Source organism: Saccopteryx leptura, chromosome 1 (genome assembly GCF_036850995.1).
Source record: "Saccopteryx leptura isolate mSacLep1 chromosome 1, mSacLep1_pri_phased_curated, whole genome shotgun sequence".
Lineage (NCBI taxonomy): Eukaryota > Metazoa > Chordata > Mammalia > Chiroptera > Emballonuridae > Saccopteryx > Saccopteryx leptura.
This window is the reverse complement of record NC_089503.1, coordinates 346,966,789-346,979,513: the sequence shown is the minus strand read 5'-3', so window position 1 is coordinate 346,979,513 and position 12,725 is coordinate 346,966,789. Positions and strand designations below refer to the sequence as shown.

Here is a 12,725-nt window from a genome sequence, read left to right as displayed (position 1 = left end):
TTCAATGAGACTATCTTGAAGTAAAACTTTAAAAAATGATTATGAACAGAAAACAAGTTGAAAGAAACAGAACAGAATCCAGCACATTGGGAATTAATGTCATGCACTTTCTTGTCAAACTAAAAAGCTTCCACACAGCAAAGGAAACCACCAACAAGACAAAAACACAATTTATAAAATGGGAGAAAATATATGGAATAAGGGTTAATATTTAAAATATACAACTCAGTGCTCGCTTCGGTAGCACATATACTAAAATTGGAACGATACAGAGAAGATTAGCATGGCCCCTGCGCAAGGATGACATGCAAATTTGTGAAGCGTTTCATATTTTAAAAAAAAAATACACAACTTATACAGTTCAAATAGTAAAACCCATTTTTAAAATGGACAAAGGATGTGAATAGATATTTTTCCAAAGAAGATATGCAAATAATCAACAGGTACATAAGTAGATACTCAATGCCACTAACCATTAGGGAAATGCAAATCAAAACCTCAATGAGATATCACCTCACATCTTTTAAAAGGGCTATTAACAAAAAGATAAGAAATGTGTTAGCGAGGTCTGGCCTTTGGTGGTGCAGTGTATAAAGCATCAACCTGGAACACGGAGGTCCCCGGTTTGAAACCCTGGGCTTGCCTGGGCAAGGAACATTTGGGAGTTGATGCTTCCTGCTACTTCCCCCTTTTCTCTCCTCTCTCTCTCTTTCTCTCTCTCTCTCTAAAATGAAAAAAGAAATGTGTTGATGAGGATGTGGCAGAAAGGGAACCTTTTGCGCTGTTCATGGGAATGTAAACTGGTTTAACAACTATAGAAAACAGTATGGATCTTCTTCAAAAAATTAAAAAAAAAAAAACTAAAAGAAAAAATAAAATAAAGGCTCATAACTCCCAAATTTGTATTCCCAGTCCAACTGCTCCCTGAAACTTCTAATGTATATATCAAACTAACCTCAGAGCAGGGAAGTGATCTGAAACTCTACATGTCTAAACCAGAGTGTCCGATACTGCTTCTTGTTCTTTTTATAGCTTTAAGCATGTCAGCTAATGGCAGCTCCTTAGACTCACACTTGCTCATCTCTTTCTCCCGTCTGATGTCTGATATTTTGATGAATTCTATAGGTTCTATCTTCAGAATATTTCCAGAACCTGCACCGTTCACCACTGCAATGTTGCTCCTGTTAAAATACGAGCTCAATCATTTTTTTGTGGTGACTGAACCCGTCAGTGGTTTGCCGTCTAGCCCTGACAAAAAGCCAGTCATTGGAAGGCCCTATGCAATCTGCCTGCTTTCCCTCCTGCCCTCCTCTGCCTCCCCATTCCTCACCACCACGACCTCCTCTCCCACTTCTTTTCCTCTTGCTGGCTCTGATTCTAGCTCAGTGGCATCCCTGATGAAGCACTCGGCCACCCAGATCTTCCTGTGCGGTTTCCTCTGCCGGAGTGCTCTTTTCCTAGAAGACTGTATTATACAGTGTGTCCGTAAAGTCATGGTGCACTTTTGACTGGTCACAGGAAAGAAACAAAAGACGATAGAAATGTGAAATCTGCACCAAATAAAAGGAAAATTCTCCCAGTTTCATACCTATTCAGTGCAGTTCGATGTGGGCTCCATTTGTTGCCCTATACACATCCTACTGATAGCGAAGTTCTTGCCACACATGGGTAAGGAAGTCTGGTGTAACAGAGTGAATAACGTCTGTGATTCCTGTTTTAAGTGATTAATGTTGTGGCACTTCGTTATAAACGTGCCTATATTCACGTTGCACTTTGGTCATGGATTCGAATTTAGCGAGCCACAGAACACACTGAACTTTCCTCTGTACCATCCACATCTAGACTGGCATGGCTGTGGGCTGCTCCTCTGTATACACAGTGTTATGTCATCATCTGCACATGCGCACATGCTGCCACATCATCCTACAGAAACTGGGAGGGTGTTCCTTTTATTTGGTGCAGATTTCACATTTCTATCGTCTTTTGTTGCTTTCCTGTGACCGGTCAAAAGTGCACCATGACTTTACGGACACACTGTACTTTAGGTCTTTTGTGTCTCCTTTTGTGTCTGGGCTCTTCTGATCACATAAAATTGCTGACTTCCCATTTCCTATTTCTCTCTGTTCCTACATTCTTCTCTTTAGCATTTATCGTTATCTAACACACAATTTTAACTTATGTCTGCAGCTTACAAGGATTTCTAACTATTTCACCCACTGATATATCCTTAGCACATTGTATATACATGATAAATATATGTTGACTAAAATGCCATATTAGAAGTACTCATGAGGGGCTAAGAGGCTTTCTAAGATGAGATTAATTTTTGAAACTATTACGAAAGGCTTCAAAGGACAAGCTGCATTTGAACTGAGAGGAGGTGAGGAGTTAGATTTTGGAGGTAATGCCTGCAGGAGAGATGGCTGTGTACACAAAGCCGAAGACCCTGGGAAATAAAAGATGTAACAAGAATATTGTTATTCAATATGACTGGAGCATATAAAGCATGAAAAGAAGACTAATTAGTAAGAACTCAGGGCATGTACCATAAACAAAGAGCCTATTTGAGTTTTGGAAATAAGCAATGTATCTCTTCTCTTCCTTGAGCAAACAAACAGATCTTTGCCATGTTGCAATTTAGATATGAAACCTGCTCTAGGCAATTAGATGGAGCCTTAACATTTGCCTCATCCAGAACTTTCCCAGTGACAGTCGCTCTGTTTATCAGGCTGGCTGAGGGAAAATTGAATCAACAAACCTCATTTCTTATTGTGGTAGAATATACTTTTTCATGCATATTTAGGGAATATAAATTTCAGTTCCAGAATTGCCCAACTCTAAACTATTCTAAATAAGCCAGAAAATAATTATAAACATCTAGAAATAAAATGTTTCACTCCAAAGGGGGTTTACATATAAATATTTTACTATATTTTCTCTTCCAATTTTATGACCTGAATTAGAGTTTGAAAAAAAGCAATCAGTCAACTTATATAATGAGATTTAAGAGAAAATAGTCAAGCAAGAAATTGCTCTCGTGGGCAACAATCTTTCCACTTCCCGACCTGCACCTCTTTATTGCTGCCTGGCAAAGTTCTAGCCTTAGTTCTTCAGGTCCCCTGAAGGCATTCGCTTCTAACAAGGTTATTTTTCTTTTGCATTTATCTTTCTTTGCTGTTATGAAATCAGAGACCTTACCTTCTACCTCTTCCTGGATTTGACTTTTCTTATCATTTTTTAAAAAAATCAGAGATAAACAGTGAATCATAAAAACATAAGTAAAGTCAAAAGCAAACACTAGAAACATGGTTAAATAAAATGAGAATATTAAATAGTAGGTGCTTTAAAATAGCTCTTTGGGCCTATATATGTAATTAGCAAAAGGTCTTTTATTTAAGAATAATTTTCTCATCAAAAAGTAATTTAGTGCCTGACCAGTAGTGGTGCAGTGAATTGAGAGCTTCAGCCTGGGATGCTGAGGTTTCCAGTTTGAAACCCTGAGGTCACTGGCTAGAGCAGGGGTCCCCAAACTTTTTACACAGGGGGCCAGTTCACTGTCCCTCAGACCCTTGGAGGGCCAGACTATAAAAAAAAACTATGAAAAAATCTCTATGCACACTGCACATATCTTATTTTAAAGTAAAAAAACAAAACGGGAATACGATATTTAAAATAAAGAACAAGTAAATTTAAATCAACAAACTGACCAGTATTTCAATGGGAACTATGGGCCTGCTTTTGGCTAATGAGATGGTCAATGTGCTTCTCTCACTGACCACCAATGAAAGAGGTGCCCCTTCCAGAAGTGCGGTGGGGGCCGGATAAATGGCCTCAGGGGGCCGCATGTGGCCTGCGGGCCATAGTTTGGGGACCCCTGGGCTAGAGTGCAGGTTCACCGACATAAGCGTGGAGTCACCCGCTTGAGCATGGGATCATCGACATGATCCCAAGGTCACTGGCTTGAGCCCCAGATCACTGACCTGAAACCCAAAGTTGCTGGGAGCAAAGGGTCACTGGCTCAGTTTTTGAGATCCCCCCCAATACGGCACATATGAAAAGTAATCAATGAACAACTAAAGTAAAGCAACAATGAGTTGATGCTTCTCACCATTACTATTTCTAAAAAAAAAAAAGTGACTTAACTGGCACGTGTTGATGTGTCATATCCTATAGATCATCAGATTAACAATGACTCTTTATGATTCAAGATATTAATAATAATTATTATTATTAAATAAGTATATATTTACTGAGCATCTACTACCTGCCAGGCACTTTATATGAATTATCTGATGTAATCCTCATAACACTGAGATACAATATGTTATAACCCCCAATTGACAAATGAAGAAAGTGAGGCAAAGCAATAAAGCAATGGTGAGTTAGTGACTTAAGATTGCAAAGCAAATAAGATAGCATAACTAGAATTCAAACAGAGGCCATCTGATCAACCTAGAGTGCACACTTCTAACCATCCCTCAATTCTGCCTATTTTCTGTAATATACAGTTTCTCCAGTTACTAAAAAGTAAAAGTGAGTTAGCATGAATTATCTTTAAAAATTATTGAATTTCAGATTTTTTCCTTCTTTTCCAAGTGAGAGGAGGGGAGATAGACAGACTCTCACATGTGCCCCAACCAAGATCCACCCAGCAATCCCCATCTGGGGCCATTCTCACAACTGAACTATTTTTAGCACCTGAGACTGAGGCTCCAATGGAGCCAACCTCAGAGCCTGGGGATGATGCACTTGAACCAACTGAGCTATGTAGGAGGGAAAGAGAAGGGGGAGATGAAGGTGTGGAGAAGCAGATGATTACTTCTCTTACATGCCCTGACTGGGAATCAAACCCAGGACATCCATATGCCGGGCTGATGCTCTACCTCTGACCCAACTGGCCAGGGAAAATTTCATAATTTTCAATGCCTAAAATGAGTAGCACCACTCTCTTGGCTTAAATAACTCAGCATTTCTAGACACTTCCAACAACTTTCTTGTGATCTCATGAAAGAAAAAGAAGGAGCTTCACAGATGAAGTAACAGACTTGCAAAATACTACATATACCATTGCCATATGAGGTCATAAGATGAACCCTTGCTGTCATCTCTACCTCGCTCAGGAATTATTTGTGCAAAGACCATAAATTAAGAATTACTTTAGTTTTCAATTAGCAATAATTGCGCCTTGGATAAACCTCATTGGCTACGATACTGCCACTGCGCAAAGCTTAAGAATTACTTTAGCTTATTCCAGGGACAGCTATGTGATGGAACTGTACATAACAAGGAGAAAATATAGAAGATGAGATCAGAACTTTAGAGCTAGGATATGAAGTGTGGAATTTATTCTAATAACAATAAAAAGCAAGTGAAAGGTTTAGAAGTTAAATTTATGCTTTAAAAAGATTTCAGCCTTGTCCATCAATGGATAAGTGGATTAAAAAAGCAATCGTACATTTGCACAATGGAATATTATGTAAAAAAAAAAAAAAAGAAATAAAAAGGAAATTTTACCTTTTGTGACAGCATGGATGGAATGGACGTGGAGATTTTTATGCTAAGTAAAATAAGCCAGGCAAAGACAAATACCATATGATCTCACTTATATGTAGAATCTCATGAACACAATAAATTGAGAAACATAATAGAAACAGAGGTGGGGACACAGGGAACAGCTGGACAGTTGTCAGAGGGAAGGGGGAAGAGGGGACAGGATCAGAGAATGTGAAGGAATTAGTCAAAAAACACATATACATAAAACATTTCTATAGAGACAACAGGGTAGCAATAGCCAGAAGCAAAGAGGGGTGGAGACAGGTGGAGGGGGATGGGGGGAAGTGAGGGGGGGAGAGAAACTGCATGGGGCACGGGGGAGCACGATGCCGTATGTAGATGGCGTTATACTAAGTGGGACACTTGAAACCATGTCAACCAAATATTAAATTAACATTATTAAGAAAGAAATTTTAAAAAAGAAATAGAAAATGGAAAATAAAAAAGAAAGGACTTCAGTCTTAACAATGAAAGAAATCTTTCAATTTGTGACAACATAGGTGAACCTGGAAGACACTATGCTAAGTGAAATAAGCCAGACACAGGAAGAAAACTACTGCATGATCTTATTTATATGTAGAATCTAAAATAAATTCATAGGAGCTGAGAGCAGAATGGTGGCTGATAGGGGTAAGGGTGTCGGGAAGATGGGGAGAGGCAACAAAGTATACAGTTTCAGCTATGCAGGATAAATTCTGGAGATCTAATGTATATCATGAGGACTATTGTTAACAGTAGAGTATTATGTACTTGAAATTTGCTAAAGAGTAGATCACAGGTGTTCTTACCACAAAAAAAGAAAGAGAAAAGAGAGAAAAAGAGGGAGAGAAGATGAGAGGAAGGGAGGGAAATAAATGGCAGCTATATGAGGTGATGGACATGTTAATTAGCTTGATTGTGGAGATTATTTCATAATGTAGGCAATAGACCAAATCATCAAGTGGTATATCTTAAATATCTATAATTCCTACTTGTCAATTATATTTCAGTAATGCTGGAAAAACTACCACCAACAACATAAAGGGTTTCTTTGTCTACTGCAGGAATAGTCAACCTTCTTATACCTACCGCCCACTTTTGTATCTCTGTTAGTAGTAAATTTTCTAACCGCCCACCGGTTCCACAGTAATGGTGATTTATAAAGTAAGGAAGTAACTTTACTTTATAAAATTTATAAAGCAGAGTTACAGCAAGTTAAAGCATATAATAATAATTATTTACCAAGTACTTTATGTTGGATTTTCGCTAAGTTTGGCAGAATAAATGTTTATAAAACAACTTACTATAGTTAAATCTATCTTTTTATTTATACTTTGGTTGCTCCGCTACTGCCCACCATGAAAGCTGGAATGCCCAGTAGTGGGCGGTAGGGGCCAGGTTGACTAACACTGGTCAACTGCATGGAGAAGTTTCTTGAAGGACAATATATGGAAGAAAGACACTGGGGGACCTGGGGGACGGATAGGATTGTTGGAAGAGTCCAAGTGGTTGATGATGTTACCTCCGACTAGGAGATGTTGAGGGGCGGTCAGATTCAGACTTGCCAATGCCCTGGCTGTGGGTGTGAGTGAAAAACCTGACATTCAAACACAGGTTTATGTTATTGTAAAGTTTACAACGTTTCCACACCTCCATATTCTCTCCCTTGAAAACTTATTTATTAACTTAAGAAAAAAAGATAGTATAAAATTACCTTTAAGCCTAGTGTTTCTTCTGGCAAACTCATTGTTTTATGACTTACCATTCTTATCTCCCTAAAATCTAAATGCAATTTGAGAGAGTTTGATTATTTATTAAAAAAAATAAGAGAATGTTGGCTCAGCAGTAAAGCATCGGCCTGGCATGTGGAAGCCCTGAGTTCAATTCCCGGCCAGAGCACACAGGAGAGGCGCCCATCTGTTTCTCCACCCTTCCCCCTCTCCTTCCTCTCTACTTCTCTCTTCCCCTCCCACAGCCATGGCTCCATTGAAGCAAAGTTGGCCTGGGTGCTGAGGATGGCACCACGTCCTCCACCTCAAGCTCTGGAATGGTTGTGGCACAAGGAAGCAATGCCCCAAATGGGCAGAGCATCGCCCCCTGGTGGACGTGCTGGGTGGATTTCAGTCAGGCACATGCAGGAGTCTGTCTGACTGCTCCCCGCTTATAACTTCAGAAAAATACAAAAAAAAAAAAAAAATAGGGAGAGAGAGAATGCATGAATCCATGAAAATTAATAAGTACCCTGACAGGTCATCAGCTACCAGCTCTTACATTTGATCATGCCAATGCAAGTAGGAATTCCTGTAGGTGAGCTGATTACTTTAAACAAGACAGAAAGCATGTAACTTGTTTCTTTTCCTTTTAAAAATATCTTGCAACATTTCAGACTAGTTGCAAATTTAATATAACCACAAAAGGATTTTGATTATCATTTCAAGAAACATTTGCTTGCAACTGTGTGTTTCCAAAACAAAAAATTACAAGAAAGTTAATGGTTAAAATAAATGCCTCAAGATATTCTTTTATCTTTGAGAAAGTGTGCAAACTTTAAAAAATTTATAGATTAGGTGATATTAACTTTGTTCCAGTAAATTGTGAATGGTAGAGCTATAGAAATAGACTCTTACAGTAGAGAAGTTATAAGCCTGTTAATCATAAGAATTTATTACACAAAAACGTGATATTTAACAAGTACTAGTGCCTGGGCCCCATTTTCAGGGATTCTGATTCAGTTGTTTTGAGATGAAACCCATGCATTAGGTATTTTCAAAAATTTCCTCAGGTAATTTTAATGTACAACAAACAGGATTGATAATAGGGTCTGGAGGATGAATAAAAGCTTGCTTTTATTTTTCTATAACATCTTAGAACAAAAATTCACCACATTTTCCAATTTAAAAGAGCTCTCTTACTCTGGCAAAAGTCAGGAAGGAAGTGCCATACCTGGAAAATACAAAGCTTTCGTGTGTATGTGTGTGTACACACACACGAATACTCAGGTGCATGGGTCTGTACACACACAGTAGCAGATTAAGCAAGGACTTTTAGAACTCTTCAACCAGAGCAAGCATAGATCTAACAAACAGAGCATCATTTCTGCCAGGGAAAAAGAATGCAATTTAGAGTGAGCACAGGTCCTCATGATGCAATACCCAATGGTTTATAAAAATAAAAAAAGGTTGTGAAAATAGCACTTGGGTGCTGATTTCTTTGCATTTCAATTTTAGTCCCATACTTTATTTAAAAATACTCACTAAATATGAAGGTTTTAGTCACATTCAGATATCCTTCTCCCAAGTCCTTCACCAAATCTCTCTGGCCTTGTCGCCAGGAGTTGCTTTACTTGTTACTGACTGAAACTCATTAATAAACTGAATTGAATTTAACAGAGAATTAGTGAAGATCGACTCTACCAAATCAAGTCCATATAAATCACACTGAGGCAGTTTCCTCTCAGCATGATGGTCAGCTTCATGAACAATGAATTTGTAGTAAGTTCTGTATCAGTGCCTAGTCCAAACGTGAAGGAAGCCCCCAGGAACATAGAACCTTTGAATGGGTATATTATGGGTGTAAAAGAGCGCCTTCTCAAGGACGCCAAAGACCTGTTTCTTCTGTTTATAATACAGTACATGCAAAGTAGATGATTTTGCAGACCCAGAAGCCCCTTTCAGGTACTACCTGGCAGAGCACAAAATTCAGAAAACATGGAGATGCTAGTGAGATAGGCAGGCTCCTCCCTGGGCCAGCAGGCAGGAAGCCAGAAATCCATTCACTGCCCAATGGTTACCCTTCTCCTTACAGCCAATAGGCAGCTAGACTGAAGGTCACTGCTGTCTGCAAGATTACTTTGGTGGGCTTAAATTTTGTGTTTTTCATTCACATATAAAAGACTGACAAGAAAGACTGTCCTTTTGGTGACCCTCCCTCATTTAAAAGCTTAAAAACCCACACCCCTGGGTGGAGATTTAACATGCTAATAAGATATGCAATGCATGAAGAAGCATGTAGTTGTACTACACAAGCACCAGCGTCCCTTCCTCTACATAGACATGCCACATTTAGACATCATCCTTCCTGTCTCAACTATTTTTTAGAAAACTGCTCCTTGGCTTTTGTTTGGGAGCAACATTTCTCTTTCTCCCATGAAATGTCTCCCTCAGCACTCCAGCTATATATAATAAACCTCTCCCCTGAGTACTACTTTGTGATAAACTTTCTTGATTTCTATCTCAGGCTTTCCCAAGAACCCAGGATGGTTTAGTGGCAGAATTCTCACTCCCTCTCACCCATGTGAGAGATGCAGGTTTGATTTCCAGCCAATGCATCAGCCTCTGCTTTAATTTCTAGTGACCTCTTTTGATTTCTGTCCTGGGAGATCACAAGAACCCAGGACATGTGTAACACTAGAACCAAAAATTAAATCAGATGCTGTGGATCAAAGGAAAATACAAGAGAAGAAATTAACTTTTGTAACAAAAATAGAATGATTCTTAATTAAGAAATTCTGTTTTTAATAGCAAAACTCTTAAAACTGACTCTTTCAAGGGGTGACATGAATATCATTATTTGTTAATTCGTTCATTCTATAATTATTTATTGAGCACTAACTAATATTAGAAGTAGTTTATGCCTCCAGAAAATAATAATCAAAATAGACACAAATCCCTGCTTTCTTGTAGCTTTTATCTAAGAGGACATGGGGGAAAAGCAGCATAGTTAGAAGACAACAAGCACTATGAGAAAAATGTACGTATAGGATAAGTCCAGCAGAGAGAGGGGTGAGTGGCCACTTTAAACTGGTGATTAGGAAAAGCTTCATCAAGAAGGTGACATTCCAGCAAAGACTTGAAGTTGGTGAAGAAATAAGTTACGAGATGTTTAAGAAAGTGGGCACAAAGGAAGGGAAGTTTATGAGAAAATCTAGCAGAGAAAGAAACATATAATAATGAAGAAGAGAGAACTGCTGAGCATTGAGCAGTGAAAGAGAAAGTGATCTAGTGAGCATGTGGTGGGGTGGTTTAGAGAGGAGCGTGGTCCCTGCCTGCCTCACAGGTGGAACAGTGGAGGGCCCTCGTGATTCTGTACCGCGCTGGAACTGAACACCCTGGGAAGCCCATTCTCTTATAGTTTTCTTATCTAAAGGTGGACATTTTACTGCATGACCTACTGTGGCTGCTGATTATCTTGGTGGAGAGTGAGAAAACACTGAATATTAGTAAGACTGAGTTTCACATGGAGAAGGCACAGCTAGAATAGAGTAAATGTCCTAACATCATTCATCTCTTTATCACAAGACTTCAAGTTTCTTTCTTTCTTTCTTTCTTTCTTTCTTTCTTTCTTTCTTTCTTTCTTTCTTTCTTTCTTTCTTTCTTTCTCTTTCTTTTTCTTCTTCTTCTTCTTCTTCTTCTTCTTCTTCTTCTTCTTCTTCTTCTTCTTCTTCTTCTTCTTCGAGGAGAGAGAGAGAGAAAGGTGGAGGTTGGGGGTGGTAGCGGAAAGCATCGGTTTGTAGTTGCTTCTCACATGCACCTTGACTGAGTAAGCCCAGGGTTTCGAACTGGCAATCTCAGCATTCCAATCTACTGTGCCACCACAGGTCAGGCAAGCCTTCATGATTTTTGCAAAGTGCACTGGAGATGGAGTGGTTCACTGTAAGCCATACTATAAGGACTGTGTGTTGGAGCAAGAGAATGTCCAAACTAGTCCACAGAGGCACTACTCCCATGATCTGCTTTCTTCTGAGAGGCAGGAGCTAAGGGTCTCCAGTTTGACTAAAGTCAATGTGCTGGTTTGTGGCAGCTCCAAGTGCTGACAAATTTGAATAAAGGTGCATCATAAAGATCCTTCTTTCACTCTAAATAGTGCCATTTGCAACAACATGAACAGATCTGGAGAATATCATGCTAAGGGAAGTATGTCAAACAAAGTTAAGAACCATGTAATTTCACTCATACGTAGGATATAAAATTGAAAGAAACAAACAAGAAAAACAAACAAAAACTCATAGACACAGCAACAGTATGGTGGTTACCAGAGGGGAGGGGAGATGGGGGGAGTCACTGATAAAGGGGCTCAAATATATGGTAACAGACTTGACTCTGGTGGACACACAATGCAATATACAGATACTATGTCATAGAATCGTACACTTGAAACCTATATACTTTTATTAACTAATATAACCCCAATAAATAAAATGAATGAATAAATAAATAAGCAAACCCTTCTTTCACTGCCCTTGGCTCCCTGTGACTGCAGTGGCCAGTCTGAGACTTCTCTCAGATTTCTCCTCCAAATTTGGTTCTCCACTCAAACCTTTTTTGCCTTTGGCACAATGAACACGAGAAACAAATTCACATGCATTCATTAGAGTATCTTAAGATGCTAACCTTTTCACTAGCATTTGATTTATCAACAAAGATGTCCAATTAATCACTAAAAAGGAGCAGCTGGTGGAGAGGACTTGGGGCAGCTCTTTGGGTAGGATAGTCTTGAATAGCTCTCAGTTCTAGTATATCTAACAACAATTTTCTCTGCTTCCTGAACTTACTCTTTTTCCTTACAACCTACTTAGTTATATAGAAATAACTTGTTCATACCATATCAGCAAGCAATTACTGACCAGGTGTCAAGAACTATGTTTAGTTCTTAGTACAGGCTACTGAGATGACATACTGCCCTGTCCTCAGAGAGATCCAGCCTAATTGTGTTGTGACAAAGTCACAAATGACAACTCTTCCTACAATAGGACAATATCATGACAAACCCATTACCCTGATGTTATTGACAAACAGGATAAAATAGCAGAGTCTATGGGTTCAGGGAATGCTAGAGATTTCCAAGAATTCAAGAGTAAGCAGGAGTTAGCCAGGCCAACAAAGAGTGGAAAGGTCACTCATGCTAAATCATCAGAAGGTCAAAAGAAAATGGTAGGTAGGTAGGTAGGTAGGTAAGTAGGTAGGTGATAGAAACTCGGGTTTCTGTATTCTTGTTTGGTGAGTTGTATGATCTGAAATTTAATATGCAATAATACCTACTTGAATGGAACCACCTCTTCTAAGCTAGCTGAATACTACCTTGCATGGTAACATTTCTACAAGACTATTTTATTCCCCAATATACTGTTCTTGAAAAAATAAGCCTGGGCTTTAGGGGAGAAAAAGTTATAACTGGAATATGCTATTTTCTATTCC

General features: G+C 38.9%; 1 non-coding gene and 1 pseudogene across 1 annotated transcript; one reads left to right on the top strand and one right to left on the bottom strand.

Annotated features, from left to right (window-relative positions):
* The first annotated feature begins 228 nt into the window (after positions 1-228).
* Positions 229-335, top strand: LOC136390179 (U6 spliceosomal RNA). Its single transcript, XR_010748614.1, has one exon. It is a non-coding gene; the product is annotated as a U6 spliceosomal RNA (small nuclear RNA).
* A 4,788-nt stretch (positions 336-5,123) lies between these two features.
* Positions 5,124-5,229, bottom strand: LOC136390146 (U4 spliceosomal RNA; annotated as a pseudogene).
* Positions 5,230-12,725: the final 7,496 nt, after the last annotated feature.